The sequence below is a fragment of the Durio zibethinus genome, chromosome 24, assembly GCF_047325235.1.
Source record: "Durio zibethinus cultivar Kanyao isolate XHJ-2024 chromosome 24, ASM4732523v1, whole genome shotgun sequence".
NCBI lineage: Eukaryota > Viridiplantae > Streptophyta > Magnoliopsida > Malvales > Malvaceae > Durio > Durio zibethinus.
Genome location: NC_143185.1, coordinates 3325775 through 3343736, shown reverse-complemented (window position 1 = coordinate 3343736; position 17962 = coordinate 3325775). Strand labels below are relative to the sequence as shown.

Genomic DNA, 17962 nt, shown 5'->3' with positions numbered 1-17962 from the left:
AAGTGAGATTCAAAACAGAGAATTGGAAAAGGAAGAAATCTTAGAATTTTCTTTGCAATTAATGCATAGAAAGCATGAAAGGAGAGACCTTTAGTAATCAGTTTTCTTTCTTTCTAAAGTGTAGAAGTAGGAAACATAAAAGGTTAGGAAGCGCAGAAGAACATGCACCAAAATACAGGAAAAATAATTTTGCTTTTTTTTGTGAGAGAAAAATAAAATAAAATTTGTTCTTTGTCTATACCATCAAGGAAAAAATTCTCCAATTTGGTTCAATGGATTCTATTTTTCATTAATTGCAAGTCAATGGACGTGAAAGACACGTAAGGTTTGCTATTGCTGAGAAGTAGTGTGTATTATCACTTATTCGTAGAATACAGAACATTTCAAAGCTTAGAAGTCATCACATTTAATATGATCCTATGCATGGGCCTATCTCATTTGAAAGATACAACCCTTCAAAGAAAGATAGAAAAGACTTTGACTCCGAAAATTGGTTGTTTTTCTTTTTTATTTTTTGTTTTGTTTAGTTTCGGTAAGACTTGAACTCCTAATGTTTTTATGTAGCAGACTAAAATCTACTTTTTTGTTTTTTTGAATTTTAATACAACTTTTAATTATCCAAAAAAGAAGACAATTAATAGATACAATGTCTAAAACTAGTCCACATTGGATCCTTTTCTAATTTACTGTCAGCTTTTAGAGATAGAAAACATGAAAAATGTGGCTGTTTCTTGCACTTGTCTGAGCACAATGCTACAATGTGTGAAATGATCTTGTTTATTTGGCTGCTATGGAAGACAGAAATTCTCCAATTTGATCCAACGTGTTTTCTTTTCCATTTGAAATGAATACTAGTCAATGAACATGTACTCCTGTTCAATGGAAAACATATGAAAATGTGGCTGTTACAGGTACATGTTTTTGCTTCCTTGGAAAGGAGAAAAAAAAAAGAAAAATAAAAGAAATAAAAGAGATAGCATGCCTTAAAAATTAGGAATAGCAATGGGATGAGATGGGTGTATTTTCTCACACTGAATTTGATTTGATATTTTAATTGTTTCGCTTGAATATAAATAATCTTGATATCTTGGCTTTTTTTTTACATTTAATCTCAACTTGAAAAATATGTGTAACTTGCATTTGATTTGATCAATTCAAATTTTAATTTAGTATAATTTTTATAAAAAATCATTTTTAATATTATAAATTACATCTTAATTTTAGATAAAAAAATTTTAATTTTATGGCTGAAAACAAAAGAAAAAAAAAAAAGAATTGTTGAAGTACTAAAATCAAAGAGAGGATTGAGTCTTTTAGATTGGTAAAGATACTTTAAAGATTAACTAGCAACGGGGAAAGATACTTGTCTTCTTCAAGTCATCTCAACACGGTATTGCAAGTCTATGCACCATATTGCTGGGAAAATTTATTATTCATATGTATAATTCCATGACATCTACATAACAATCAATGACAACAATTGACTAACAAAAAGTAGAAGAAGACCTCGACTACTCTATCTTCATATAAATTCATTAGTCTCTGGAAATCGTAACATGCTATAAACTGAACCTTTATCAGATATTCAAGCTAAATAGACATGGCCTCATCCTTAACCAATTCCATTTTTCTAGGGGTGTTCTGCAGTACCATCCTTCTTTCCTTTGCTACAACCTTGTTAGCAGCAGTAACTTCACTGGAATCAGAAGCTGTGGCTTTGCTAAAGAGTGGCTGGTGGAGTAGCTATAGCAACGATACTTCTCAACGTTGCAAGTGGCACGGTATTTCATGCAACAATGTAGGAAGCATCACCAAAATTAACCCATCTGCTGACGTGATTCAGGTTGGTGATAGACTTGGAAAATTGAATTTCTCTTCATTGCCAAATCTTGTCCTTCTTGATCTTAGCGATCGTAAACTCGGTGGAAATATCCCGCCTCAGATAGGTGATCTATCCGCATTGAAGTACCTGAACTTGTCCTCCTGTGAGTTATCTGGTGAGTTACCTTCTTCCCTAGGAAACTTAACCCAACTAGAGTTTCTTGACATTTCCTGTAATGATAACATTAATGGTTCCATCCCTCCACAACTAGGGAATTTGAAAAACCTTGTTAGTTTAAATTTGAGTTGGAATCAGTTTGCTGGTCCAATCCCTTGTGCTTTGAGTCAATTAACCTATCTTAAATCTCTGGATCTTTGGAACAACAAAATTAATCGATCTATCCCATCTGAAATTGGATATCTAACAAATTTGATTTATTTGGATTTCTCTAACAACGAGCTTGTCGGTTCCATACCTTTCGCTATGTACCAATTAACCAATTTGACAACTTTGTACCTTGAAAATAACCAACTTGAAGGTTCCATCCCTTCAGATGTTGAAAACCTAAAGAATCTCAGTACTTTTAGCATCGATAATAATAGATTTAATGGTTCCATTCCTTCAGAAATAGGAAAGCTTAACAACCTCAAATATTTACTTTTCAGTGGTAATAACCTCTCTGGCCAAATCCCTTCTTCTATTGGTAATTTATCAAAATTGCAATATCTGTCCCTCGATTCAAATCTTTTAGAAGGTCCTATACCAAAAGAAGTTGGGAATTTAGAAGCACTCAAGGTCTTGTACCTCTCCCAAAATAAATTGAGTGGATCCATACCGGTTCAACTTGGTAATTGCAAAAATTTGTCAAGACTGGATGTCAGTTACAATAACCTCTCGGGTATTGTTCCTTTCTATATTGCTAAGTTGACAAACAATTCCTTGATTACTTATAAAGGTGATAGCGACTGTTACTTTATAAATGACAAGGCGTTTGATGGCAATAAGGATTTATCACGCTACACTTGTCCCCCAGAGACCAAGAGCGGTCGAACTCCTTGCTACATAAAAATAGCACTCCCTATTGTCATATCCTCTGTTTTTCTTTTGCTGGGATGTCTGTTATTGTTCGGTTTAAGGCCAAGAAAAACCAAGTTGGCCCGCTAACAACAAAAAATGGGGATTTGTGCTGCTCAATATGGAACTACGATGGGAAGATAGCATATGAAGATATTATTGCGGCAACAGAAGATTTTGATATTCGATACTGCATTGGAACGGGGGGTTATGGATGTGTTTACAAGGCACAACTACCTTGTGGTAAAATAGTTGCTTTAAAAAAACTTCATCGCCTTGAAGCTGAGGATCCGGGTTTCGATAAGAGTTTCAGGAATGAGGTGAAAATTTTGTCCGAAATTCGACATCGAAATATTGTGAAACTTTACGGATATTGTCTACACCGGCGGTGCATGTTTCTGATATATGAATACATGGAAAGAGGAAGCTTGTTCTGGGTCCTAAGTAATGATGATGAAGCTGTAGAGTTGGATTGGATAAAAAGAGTTGAGATCATCAAATCCGTTGCTCATGCCTTGTCTTACTTGCATCATGATTGCACCCCTCCAATTGTTCATCGAGACATTTCAAGTAAAAATATTCTGCTAAACTCAAGCTTGGAGGCTTTTGTGGCTGATTTTGGAACTGCTAGAATGCTACATCTTGATTCATCGAATCTGACTGTTCTTGCCGGTACATATGGCTATATAGCCCCAGGTAATTTTTTTTTTTTCACCTTATACTATATTGGCTTCAATATAAATTTATAATTGAACAAATAATTAACAGTAATTAATTGTTACACTTGCATTAATAAGTAGCATGTTAAGTTTGTGGATCATGATTATTAATCCTCATTTAATAAACATCTAATAACTATATTTTCATGAACAACATTAATGTATAATAAATTTTACGTCTAAAATGCAATTTTAAATATAAAAACCACAAGGCAATTTAATAAAAAAATTCCCAGACTCTTTTTTACCAATAACATAATCAAACAGATTTATTTGATTATGATCGTGATATATGTAACATTATAAAAAAAAAAAGTAATTATTGCTTGATTAGTTACATTAGTAAAAAATTGTATAGGTTAAATATTTAATCATCAATTAAAACACGCCATTAATTAATTATTAAAAAATTATATAATTTAGCTCTAATTTTCTAGCCATATAATTAAAAAAAATTAATTTGTAAGCACATCCTCAAAAAGTATATGAAGCACCTAAGATTAAAAGGATGAAATTTTTTTGGACTTAATAGTAAATATTCAATCGTAATTAATTGTAAATAATAAGTAAAATATTATTGTGAATTAATTTTTTATTATCTTATGTTATGTTATAATTTTTCTTGCATGTAATTTGTGTATGCAGAAGTTGCCTACACAATGGTTGTGACTGAAAAATGTGATGTGTATAGCTTTGGAATTTTGGCATTGGAAATATTAATGGGAAAGCATCCTGGAGATCTCTTGTCATCACCATCTTCTGTGCAAAATACCAAGTTAATTGATGTGTTAGACAAACGTCTACCACCCCCAACAAGCCAACTGGTTGCACAGAATATTGTTCAGGCTGCTACACTGGCATTGGCATGCCTAAATCCGCAACCAAAGTCCCGTCCAATGATGGAAGAAGTGTCCAAAGAGTTTGTTTCTTCCCAAAAATCCCTGGGGATTCCTCTCCGAATGATTACTTTGTCACAACTTGTGAACCATGAAATGCATATTGGAGGCAAGAAAGAAACTTGTCATGCTTAATTAAAGCTGCTTATTAACTAATTTCATTTGTAATTCATTGTGACACAACACAAGAATGTGCCTCAAAGAGAAATAATTAGAAACCAGCAACTGGCTTGCTCTTTCTGTTTCCCTTGCTTGAATTTATTTTGTTCAAAATTACTGGTTGTTATATTCTATGACATAAATGAACTTAATGCAGGTCTCAGGTCTTAAAGATAGATTTTCTATAATTACGGTTGTTATTTGATGTTATCTAATATATTTATTTATTTTTTGATATCTAGTTGTTAAAATTAGATAAAAAAATTAAGTAATTAAATTCGATCATTTTAATTTTGTGTAGGTATGTTTATTCTCCATCAAATCCCTTGCCATCCTTTCTTTTTTAAAATAAAATGCTTTCCTGAGTCTACCTTCGGAAAATATACCACACAGCCATTGCCAGAGGACTGAGATTTCCGTGTCTCTGTAGAAAATTCAACCTCATTTGGATGTACGCAGCGAAAATGCATTCTGGAATTGTAGTTACTAGAGAATGAGTCTTGCAGACAGAGACTATAAAACATGAGAAATTTCGCAGAAAGTTTTGCAACGAAGGATGGCAAAATAAAAAAAATCCATTTGAAGCAAAGACTGCGGTAAAAGCAAAACTGTACGGGATATGTTAATCTGATTCCTTGCATGGGCCTATTCTGTTTGAAAGATACACCACTTCCAAGAAAGATAGAAAAAAGACTTAAGACTCCCGAAACACACGTCTTTAAATTGTTCCACAAAAGACTGACTCATTGGCATGATCGAGGATCAACATCCTCATACTATATAAGGATTTGAAGCCAAGGCAAATTCAGGGTCTTCATCCTTGAATTACGAAGGTCAGAAAAGGCAAATTTTAAATCATCCTAAAATTGTATTGACTAAATGGTTTTTCTATTTTTTAATTTTACATATTTTAATTTCAGGGTAAAATCCACATATATCCCCTGTGGTATTAAACTTTTTCACTTAAACCCTTAAAATTTTTTTTCACACTTATAACCTTGTGATTGACATCCATTATCAAAAAAGGGTAATCGTGTCAAATTTGATTTAAATTTTTATGCAATTCTAAAAATATCCTCAAGCTAAACCCTTCAGCTTCATTTTAATTTTAAATTTCTTTCTCAATCTACGAAAAGGATTTTCTTTTCTTATAAAAGTTAACCGGCATCCTCAAAAGAAAAGAAGTTTTGTTTTAAAATAAGCTCTTGACATGGTCTCAGTTCTCGACCCACTACCTCCTCCAAGTGAAGATACTAAAATCGAATTCATTGCTTCTTTGAATATTAAATTAATGGTATGTTTTGGTAATAATTTTCAGAACCTGTTTTGAGTTTTTGTTGGATTTTGGTTTTTCTTTCTCAGTTATATGTTTTTGCTTATATTTAAAGGTTATTGAAGTGTTCTATTCCTTGTTTTTTGCACATGAAAAAGATTAATAAGTCTCCCTTTTTCATTCAGTAAGTCTAATTCATTGAATTGCATCACTAACTGTAAGTATTTGTTATTTATTTCTTTCATGTTTTTCCTTTTCCCCAAAATGGATGCTTTGTCATAATGTTTAATTTCAAGAACCAATCTATTAGCTATACAAATATAACATCATCACTTATTTTTTTTATTTAGGTGTGATTGTCCAACTATGTGAATTTATCTTTTTTAAAGTTGTCTTAACCTTAAAATAAGGGTTTCTAAAAAAAAAGAGTTATGGTTTATATCAACAAAATTAAGTTTGAAGTCAGTTAAGTGTAAAGAAGATTTTAACACCCTACAACTCTCAAAATTTGTTCTGAATTAATTATATATTATATTTTTTAAGCCTTATAATCAAAAATTATTTTTTCATAAATTTTGATATTTAAATAATGAAAAAAAGTTTTTAGACTTTCACTAAAAAAAAATTTCTTTCATCTCAAGAATATTCAAAATAAACTCGTTATTCACTTGAAGAGGTTTCATCATTGGATTTATTAAATATTTTATTAAAATTCAAATTTCAATTCCTTTCATTTATTTACAAAATGTTGTCATACAAAATTCTATAAAAAGTTCATGTAATAATATCACAATCAAAATATGCAAATAAATCATGCAAATATCTTAATAAAAATCATGCCAAAGTATTATAGTAAAAATCATACCAAAATCATTTAAGGATATCATGAAATAAATATAAAAAAATAATGCAAAAATATTATGCAAGCAAATCATTGTAATAAAAATCCATGCATTATTATGTAATAAATCATACAAATAAATTAAATCGATGGAAAATATCATGCAAATATACATTAGAATCATTCATGCAAAAATATCATAATAAATTCATACAATTAAATAAAATAAAAATCATGCATATAACTATCATAATATAAATCATGCAAATAAATAAACTATAAAAATCCTACCAATTTTTTTTCTCTTCCTCATCACTTTTAACTCAATAACAATTAAAAATAATAAATAAAAAAATAAAAAACAAAAACAAAATAATAAAAAAACAGAAAATAAAAACCACAAAATAAAAAAAATAAAAAATAAAAAAGAAAAAGAAAATTGGAAATCTACAATTTGAGTTAGGTCAAAAGCGGTTTGATGTATAGATTTGCTTCGGGTCAAGATGCGGATCTACCCCCTCCAAACAATGTTGTTCAACCTTGGCATAAAAGTTAAGATTCAGCCTTTTTCCTCAAAATTGCTTTCCTCCTCTCTTTAGCCTTTATTCTCTCTAAACAACCCACCAAAAAACCCAACAAGTTCCAAAAACCAGCCAAAAAACCCAAAATTTGACATCAAAAAATTCAAATAATGTCGAAAAATTCAAATATTCCCCATAAATATTAAAAAACCCATAATCTAGTCATTGTGCAAACCTCTAACCACTATGAACCTTGTTGGAAAATTCACTCAGAAACCCAAAAAAATCCTAAAAAATCTCAAAAATTTTCAAAAAAATAAAACTCATTTTGATGCTGAAAAAATTCTTAGATAACATGAAGTGTCTACATGTTTGGAAATAAAACATGGAATTCTTACAGTTTATATACTTGTATTATCGAAGTTGAAAACTTACTATTAGAGCTGTAAATGAACTGAATATAAACGAATGAATATGTCTATGAGTTTAAATTCTTACAGTTTATATACTTGTATTATCGAAGTTGAAAACTTACTATTAGAGCTGTAAATGAACTGAATATAAACGAATGAACATATGTTTATGAGTTGTTCATTTATTTTAAAAAGTGTTTAGGCTTGAGAAAAAAATTCCTCTAAATTCAGTTGGTGAGATATTGACGTTCAAGCTCATTCACAAATATTAAACGAACAAATATGAACAATAAACCAAACAACTATAACTGTAAGCAAGCCAAACCAAATTCGTTTATGTCTGGCTCATCTAAATCTCGAAATTAAGAAGCCAAGTTTTTTCGTGAACTAAAAAATCTTTGCTCAAACTCAGTTGGGAGGTTGGAGGTTATGCCCAAAATCTTTAACCGATCTTAAAGCCAACAACAAGACAATGTCTAGGCTAACTCACTTCATGTCAGTCTAGCGCATGATTGACTATGGACTTGAAAAGAAGGGCGGAGATGGGAAGCCTTATTTTTATATAGACCATTGCCCTTCACTTTCACTTGTTCTTTTGATGTGAGATGTTGAGTAACTAAGTCTCATTTTTATCACTAATGGTCACTTTTTGGGTCTATCAAAATTTAATCTACAATAATAATTTTTATAAAATTTATGATTGATTTTAATATATGTAGTATATACTTATTAATGATGCAACATTAAGTTGTGTTTTTAACTTAGTTAAAAGTTATTAAAGTTTAAAAGTATTAACTTGAAAAAGATTACATGAGCTCTTATTGAGTTTTTTAGCGAACTTGCTCATGAATAGCTTATCCAATAAATTTAAACAAACAAACTTTAAATGAATATAAATAAATCTTAAAATATGATTAAAGTAAAAGATAAAAATGTAATTTTGTTAATATTATTATTACTATAAACAAATAGAAAATGAACAATAAACGAACAGATTTTAAACAAATTTTAAAAGAGCTTATTTATGAACATAAGCAAACCAAATAGACATCTGTTTATGTTTAATTTGTTTAATAAACAAATATAAAAGTGTTGTTCAAGATTGTTTATTAAGCTTAATAAACGAACAGAGACCGAACAAATTCATGAATGGTTCATCAAAAATTCTGTAAATTTACACCCTCAAATACTACGTTTATTTTAGATTTCTCAAGGTGGGAAAAATTGGATTTTTCATTTGTATCTTTTTCTGTTATAAGTGGCTTTGATTAATTGGAACTATGTATTTTTGTAAGGTTGATGGGGTGAAAGGAATCACGCCAGAGGGTGTAGGTAAAGGGGTTCAGGTAGTAGGGATTGAGTTTGATGAGAAATAAATGAAGATTTTAAGATTTTTTTTAATGGTATGGATGAATTTGAAATTTTGAGTTGATACTAAGCGTATTACTTTTTTTTCTCATCTATTTAACATAGCAACTCTTTTTGGTAATGATAGCCAACCACTTAACTAAAGTGGGAAAAAAATTCGACAAGGGTGTAAATGGAAAACTCAAATATCACAAAAGTATATGTCGAGTTTATCCTTAATTTTATCCTTTACATATCGGAAGAGTTTTAAGTCTTCCCTATCATTATGTGAAATTCTTAAAATATTTCTTCACCTTAAAAATATTTAAACAATAAATTTATTCATTTTAAAAAGCTTTATTATTGAATTTATTAAGTAATTTATGAGGAAGGTTTAATTCTAGGACTCTTATTTTTCATTCTCTTGAAAATAAATGTCAATTGTTAATGCTGAAATTTTTATCTATAAGACCTTCTCACCTAAAAGGTTTTTAAGAAATCAACCATTTTTTATTTCTTGTAATTTCATCATTAGATAATTTTCATTTTTTTTTTAAATTTTTTATTATTGTTTTTGTTAGTCACTTATTAGTTAAAAACAGATGTCAATTATCACTTCTAAACTTTTAGTTAAATTTTCCATCATTCAAAAAATATTTAAGAGAAAATATCTCACTTAAAAATTTCTGAAAAAATAACAATTCTTGATATTTTAAAATTTCATCATCAAAATAATCCCTATTTATTTTCGAAAATTACAGTTTTTCTTTCCATCCTTGATTTGAAAATTAATGTAATTTATTTTTTATTAAAATTTTCATTAAATTTTTCAACAATTCTAGAGAATTAAAAAAAAAAAACTTTTTACTTAAAAATTTCTAAAAAATCAACCATTTTTTAGTTTAGAATTCCATCATCAGAACAATTTCCATTCATTTCTGAAATTTACATTTTTACCTTTTTTATTTGAAAGTAAATGTAAATTATTTTTTATTGAAAATTTCATCTAAATTTAACCATTCTGAAAATTTTAAAAGAAAACTTGTCATCTAGAAAGTTTTAATAAATCAACCACTCTTAATTTTTAGAATTTCATCATTGGGATAATTATGATTTATTTGTAAAATTTAAAGTTTTTAGTTTGATTCTTTGATTTATTATTTTTATTTGAAAATAAAGTATATTATTTTTATTGAAATTTTCAACTAAATTTTTCATCATTTTGAAGAATTTAGGTAAAAATTTCTTACCTAAATATTTTTAAAAAATCAACTATTCCTAACTTTCTTAGAATTTCATCATGGGATAATTTATATTTATTTTCAAAAAATTTTTAAAATTTTTATTTGATTTTTAATTCTTATTTATTAATTTTAAAAAATGCCAATTGCTTTTATCAAAATTTTAAACTAAAACTGTCCACTTTCTGAAAAATTTGAGAGAAAACTTATCATCTAAAAATTTCTACAACATACCATTCTTGCCTTTATTAGAATTTGATCATTGGATAATTTATCATTAATTTACAAAGTTTCATAAAAATTACATTTAATTATTTATTTTTGGCTAACCTAATACTTTTTATTTTTATTTATTATATTATTAAGTAATTCAAAATCTATTCTAATTTAGAAATTCAAGTTAATGAATTAAACTAAATAAAAAACCTAATAATAAAATAAAACAAATGAAATAAAAACAACAAAACAAAACAAAAAGAGTAAAACATGTGCAACAGTACGAAAATGGATACATATAGATCTTGTTATTCTCCAAACGATGCCGTTAAGCTTGTTTTGAATATCTAAAATGCTATTAATTTTAGTTTTTTCTCTCTCTCTCTCTGTGCTCTTAAACTTTCTGACTTTTCTCTGAAACCCAAAGAACTAAGTCACAAAATCCAGTGAATGTTTACTGTGCCGTCCTTCACATGCCACCTCCAGCCGTTGTGCCAATACCAGAAAATTTAGAGGAAAATTCCCTCAAACCCCTTGAATCTCAAATATCTTATCAATTTTCTCAAAATCAATTTAAGAACACTTAGAACTTAAACCAAAACTCAAAATTCCTACCAAAAGAAAAATTGCCCGACCACTAAAAAATTTTTTTGGAATTTTTGCTTTTTACGTATCTATTGCTCTTTCTGTTTTCTTTGTGTGATGATGTTAATAATGCTGGGGTATATCGGGGCTGAATATCGGTTGAGATAAAGATTCTATAATTTAAATTTTGTATTTAAAAATTTTATCTGTTAATCCAAAATTTTTTTCAAACAAGTTTAATCCGACTTTAAATTTTCTTTTGCAGACTTTCAAGAGTTTTGATATTGATATCCCTCTTCTGATTACCCTTTTTAATTTGATTTTTTATTTCTCCTTATTTATTTTATCTTTATCTTTTTTTTTTGTCAATATAATAAAATAAAATAACAAAAATAGAAAACAAATTGAAGCAAGAGAAAAATGGTCCATATCAAAATGGGCCTCCACACCTAATCCAAACTGAACTCTAGTCCAAATGATTGTAGTTCAAAGCTCATTTGCATCACAAAATTTTAAATGGGCTAAGATTGGAGGTTAATTAAAAATTTTAAATTGAAATCTTAAATATTGAAGAACCTCAAACTAATATGGATGTTTACAGTATGCTAAACAATTAATCACCTAAATTAACAATTTAGTGATCAAGATTAAATTATCGATTGTAGATTAATGAAATCAAAACCAAACTAATTGCTATGGGATGAACGGTTTTACAAATTAAAAAAAATAAGCTAAGAAAAAGAGGTGAGGACAAATATCATCAAAGTTGAAGAAACTTTTGTACAGTAAATTTAATTTCAAGCCAATCGCCTTAGTATCATTCAAAAAGAAAGAATGCCCTGTTTTATGTTTTTATTTATCTGCAACATTTATTGTTCATAATTTTCATTCCTGCACTTATTGCTATAATATTGTCACTTTATATATAACATTTATTGTCCCGACCAATGATGGAAGAAATGTGCAAAGAGTTTCTTTCTTCCCAAACATCCTTAGGGGTTCCTCTCCAAATGATTACTTTGTTGCAACTTGTGAACCATCAAATACATATTGGTGGTCAAAGTGAAACTTGTCCCGTTGAAAGCTGCTAATTAACTAATTTCGTTATGGTTATTGTCAACTCTCATTGTTTAATCCTATAATCAAATAATTAGAAAATTTTGAATACGCAGGTAATTCATGCAGATTTGTCAAAAATCAATCTCTTTATTCTCCTAATTGTTTTTTCCCAATTTCACTCTGGAGTTACTTGATTTAACTAAGCCATATTTGATCACTTTGAAATAAAAACTTCATATTTACTCATTAATAAAATAATATCACGTAATAAGATGATATTTATATAATTATAATATAATACATCAAATATAAACTTAAATAATAATAATAATAAACCTTTGGCCTAGCCAAATATATGTGGTCCTTTGATCATATCAAACTCATATCACCATAGGCGGATGGTTATTAAGGCCAGAAAGGGCCTTGGCCCCAAAAAATTTTAGAAACCCTTAAATGTGTGTGTGTATATATATATATAAAATAATTTCTCAAAATTAAGATGATTAATTTTTATGGTTTTATATTTAATTATATACATTAATTTTAGAGGGATCAAAATCATATTACTATTTGTCTATTTATTGCACCCACCAATAATTACTTTCAAACCTATAAAATCAAGAGATCTATTATAAGCTTTAAATTATAATCATATGAAATTAATAAAAGTTAAATTAACTTTTTAGTTTTTTTAGCAGGACTCTAAATCTTCAACAAAATATTAAGCATACATGTGTTTTTCCTTTTCTTTTTTAAGCTTACTATAATTTTTTTTTGTATAATGTTTTCACTTTTAATTTTACTTTAGATCTCTATCTCATCTTATAATCTTTAAAAAATAAAATTGGAACCACTTTATAAAATGTTTAAAAAAACCATAACTTCTAATCTCATAGGTCAATTTTATTATTTTAAAAGTATATTTATTTTCTTGCTTTGATCAAAAAATATGTTACTAAATGATTGATTTGTTTATACCTTTTTATTTCAGTTTTTAATTACTAAAAGAATAAAAAAATAGAAAAAGAAAAAGAAGAATTAAGAAAGTTTGAGTAATTGAAAGTCTTGTGTTTTTTAAAGTTTAATATTGTCATAGAAATATTTTTATTTTATAATTTTATAAACATATTATTTCTATTAGTATATTGTTTATATATATATATATATATATATATGCAAACAAGGAGGGATTTTTTTTTACATTGGTACAAAACACATTATTTTACACTTTTTATAACTTTATATAAAATTAATATTTTTATAAACAAAACTTATTTATAAACATTATATTTAACAACTTATTCATATCCGTCATACATGTAAAATTTCAAATTAATATGATATCTTATAATTTTGATTTCTATATATGATATAATTCATAGAATAAGTCTAATAAAAATAGATATAATATTAATTGGTCTCATGTTAAGGTCGTCATTTCATATCATTGTATCCTTTGCCCTCTTCAAAGTAATGTGGTATGCTGACCGACACAAGCTCCCCTAAATCATGTAGAAGATCTCCTTACTTGGAGTGACCATAATGCCAATTACCAAAATTTACCGGGGGCAGTCCAAATAATATGGCCAAACGAGTTTAAGTGATGCCTCAGTGGGCAATGAAAACTTCCTTATCTTTAAATTAATCAAAATTTGAGCAGAGTTTGAAGTAGTGTGATAACGGATGGATGCGGGTCAAGTTATCGAAATGAAAATTTATCTCTAACTTATCTAAGTCAAGTGTGTAGAGTTTGTCATTCATTTGATTTAATTAATTAAAGCAAGTGTGTGGAGTTAATGATCCATGAATTGTTTGATTCAAAGTAGATGGATCTAATCCTTTGTACTTAAATTAAAAGGTAAGAAAACTTAAGCAATAAAAAACCTAGTGAGAACAGTTAAGGCTACAAAGGAACAAAAAAATGAAAAAGCATGATCAAGTTTGACATAAGTGGAAATTAATGAGGAATGAATTTGGATGTCCAAAAAAAAAAAAAAAGTCCCAAATGATAATTCCAAATTTTAAAACATCTTAAGCTAAGAATGAACACAGTACATAAACTCATAAAGATCACTGGAATACTTAACCTGCTTCTTCGGTGACTTTTTTTTTTCCAATATTTATTGGTTTAATAAATATTTTAAAATAAGTTTAAATTAAATCATATTAACTGATAATTATTTATTTAAATAATATTTATTTTTTGTATGCTTTAATTGTTAACTTTTTATTTGCAAATGTTAAAAAAATATTTATATTTTATTGTTTATTCTTAAATAAACTTGATTTCTATTCGTTTATTATTAATAGATGATCACAAACAATATTTTAGAGTTTGTTAATTAAACGATTATATCTCAAGCATAACAAAATTTATTTATGTTTAATTAGTTTACATCTCTGCTTATCCTCGTATAAGAGAATCTGCCAAACATGGAGAGGTATTTAATTTATGAACATCTTACCTGATAATATTAGACAATACTATTCTACCACTAAGAAATGAAAAGAAAGTTCTTATGTTTCTTGGAAGCCAAACAAAAGATGTATATACTTTATTTGGCTGAAGTGAATCACCATAGAAGGAAAGTAAAGCCAAATTCTGACCATTTATTTATGTAAGAGAGTATGGAAATGATGAAAACTCACTTGGAAGATCCCAGGGTTCATGCTTATATATGTCAACTTGCTTAATCAGCTCAATCGGCAAAGGTATATGCTGAATCTTTCTCTTGAGAAAAAATCCGACAAGCTCCTCATCTGTTGGATGAAATCGAAAACCGGGCAACATCACATCTTCAACCTTATCAACATCATTTTTCTCATCCATGTTACTCTTACTCTTTTCCAAAGACTGTCAAGAGGCAACAAGTAGATGATAAAATTTGTAGAAACTGAAAATAATAGGCGATGGTCAATTCTACTGAAGCAACAGTTGGAGCTTAGACTCTGAAGCGGTTCTGGGACATGAACTCGAAGAGAGAACCAAGTTTACTAGTTTAGTTCACTTGTTTCAAAGCCATTATATGCTCCCAGAGAAGGGTTCTGCCTCCGGAGCTTAGGCCCCCCTTTCAGGGAGAGTGTGTTTCCGTGAAAATTACGATGACTTTGGTGAGAAGTTGAGCTTAAGTTGAGACAAGCTGAGCTCTCTAAAGAATGGATTTTCTAGGAAACTCAAGTCAAGCCAGTGAGAATTTTAATCGAATTGAACTCCCTTTCATTCTCAACCCCATATGTAGCTTTTTCAATCTAAGTTAATGATCTGAATATGACTATGGATTCAGCCGTTTTTTGGGTTTTCAACACCAAATTGGTTTATTGGCCAAAAAAAAACATCAAATTGTTTTCACACACTCTTCAGCTTCAATTTATCATAAAAAATCAAAGACAAGATGACCAAGCAACCTTCAGTATTATACTTAAAGTAATCTTTGGTTGAATAGTTTTTTGTTACCTATACACAAGGCTGGACCAACTACCAACACAATATGTTAATTTATATTCAAATTAATCCATGAGATTCTCTGAGAAATCCTCTGTGACCCCTTTCGAGGAAATATATTAATTCTGATATACTTGATCCAAAAGCTACTCTTTCTGTTCCTTTCCTTGTCCCCTGTCACACATGAAATGTCACCTGCCATATAATGCCAATAAGGTATCCCACCTGGCCCCTCTTGAAAACACATCATTCTAAATATTTGGCCTTGGACTATGGACAGAACATCCCCTAAACACCTCATTTTCTGGGAGTAAACTCTTTCCTTTTTTATTTTTGTTTCTTTTTAAGAATAGGAGATTTTAGTTCAGTTGATTTATACAATTATCTTTAAGAGATAACATTCAACAAATCATTTAAATTCCAATACTTATAATCTCTTTACGAAGTTGCAATCCTTCTTGTACCAAAAATCCAAATATTTGAATAAAAGATACATACATACATAAATATATCTGTCAATGAATTAAATACTTAGAATCATTAAGAATTTATTTATTAACCCATAGAAGGGATTTACCGTATGCTTCTTGGGATGATAATTCTTTATACAAATTGGAATAGTCTGAAGTTAAATTATAGCCAAATTTTCCCTGATAGAGATATAGATATATTGGGTTTTTTTTTCTAGTTTTTTTTTTTTTAAATAAATCTAGAAAGTAGTTAAGATTATGATTAAAAGTAGTTAAGATTATGATTATGGAAACATTAGGCAAACAGTTCAGCTATGAGATTAAAACCAGACAGTTCACCGAACTGTAAGAGATTAGCAGTTCAACTACTTGAATTACTGGTAAGACCAATGATGTAAGTTGAGATCATTATTCATGCATGATATTTATGCTCAAAGAATGAAAGGGAAAATATGAAAACTTTTACTCAACTTTAATAGAAAAAAAAAACAATTTTCTATATCAATTTCAATAGATTTTGCTTAATTTTAACCAATAATTAAATACAAAATTATTAAAATTTGCATCTAAAAATTATAGGCCTTTGATAATATTATTAACTGATGGTAAGGAAGCCAGCCACCTTGAATCAGGTCATTAAAAAAAGAAGTGACATGAGTTAATCTCCTTGATTTTGGGAACTTTGGAACATATAATTTCTCAAATTCACACCCTTTTTGGTAATACAACATCCTGGTTTCAAACGTCAAGCAATCATCTCCTACCAATTTTTCTTTTTTTTTTTTTTAAATTAATCACTGAAAACAAAAATCATTTGAATATATATATATATATATTTAATGGTAGAGTTTTTAAGCTTTGTTCAATAGGTCCTTTTTAATCGGTGCAAACAGACTTATTTATATTAGATTTATTGAATTCATAAAAAATATTTTCTTCTAAACTCTCAAATGATTCGAATGTGAATAATCAAAAGAGAAATTAGCTCAAACACGAGAACAATGCTATTTTATCGAACAATACCTCTAATAAATGACACTGATATGATTCATTAAAACTTTAGGATCGTTTTTTATTATGTTTAATCGGCTCTAAAAAACTGTTAATTTTTTCTATAAAAAAACTGATAATTTTAACATTTTTGGGTTGTAGCTCCAAGCATTTGTACATTCAATTATGATTGTGTTTACTTGATCAAAGTCATAAGAAAAATGTATATCATGTGCTAATAATGATAATGGGAGGCCGAGAGTACTGTACTTAATTTAAAGTAACTGTCTTCCTATTTAAGCTTTATATATATATATATATATATATATATATATTGAAGCTTGAAGATAAAAGAAGAATTACAAGTATTAAATTTAAATTTTAAATTTTTGATGCTATATTTTAAAAATAATTATATAAATTAATTGAGCTAAATTTTAATATCTCATGCTTAAATTTGCTAACCAATATTGGCTGCTAGAGAGATAGAATGATACAACTTTAAATAAATAGGTGAAGATCCTTTGGTCAAATGGCCAAATAGGAAGTCCAAATTAGTTGAATCCCCCAAAAATTGGCCTCGGTGAGAAGCCTTCCTGTCTGTTCCTTAACCTTGATTTGCCAACCATTGCCTACGCAAAGGGGTACAAATCTTTCAATCTAAGCTTCCATGCACTCTCTTTATACGTGAAAATTAATCTCATAAGGATAATCATGTTCCCAGTGTGGAAACACACGTGAAAGTCATTCACTAATACCAATATTCTATAATTAGGCCACTCTAATTTTCTAATAACGTTTTCGAACTATTTTATTTTAATTAATTTATTAAATTATTTTGAAAAAAATATATATTATAATTATTAATAAATTATATTACTCATTTAAATTGCA

At 28.4% G+C, this 17962-nt stretch overlaps 1 pseudogene across 1 annotated transcript; it reads left to right on the top strand.

The window, feature by feature from the left end:
* Positions 1–1427: 1427 nt before the first annotated feature.
* Positions 1428–4826, top strand: LOC111315971 (uncharacterized; annotated as a pseudogene). The gene is made up of 2 exons (XR_016333101.1): positions 1428–3592; positions 4261–4826. The product of XR_016333101.1 is annotated as an uncharacterized LOC111315971 (transcript).
* The last annotated feature ends 13136 nt before the right edge of the window (positions 4827–17962 follow it).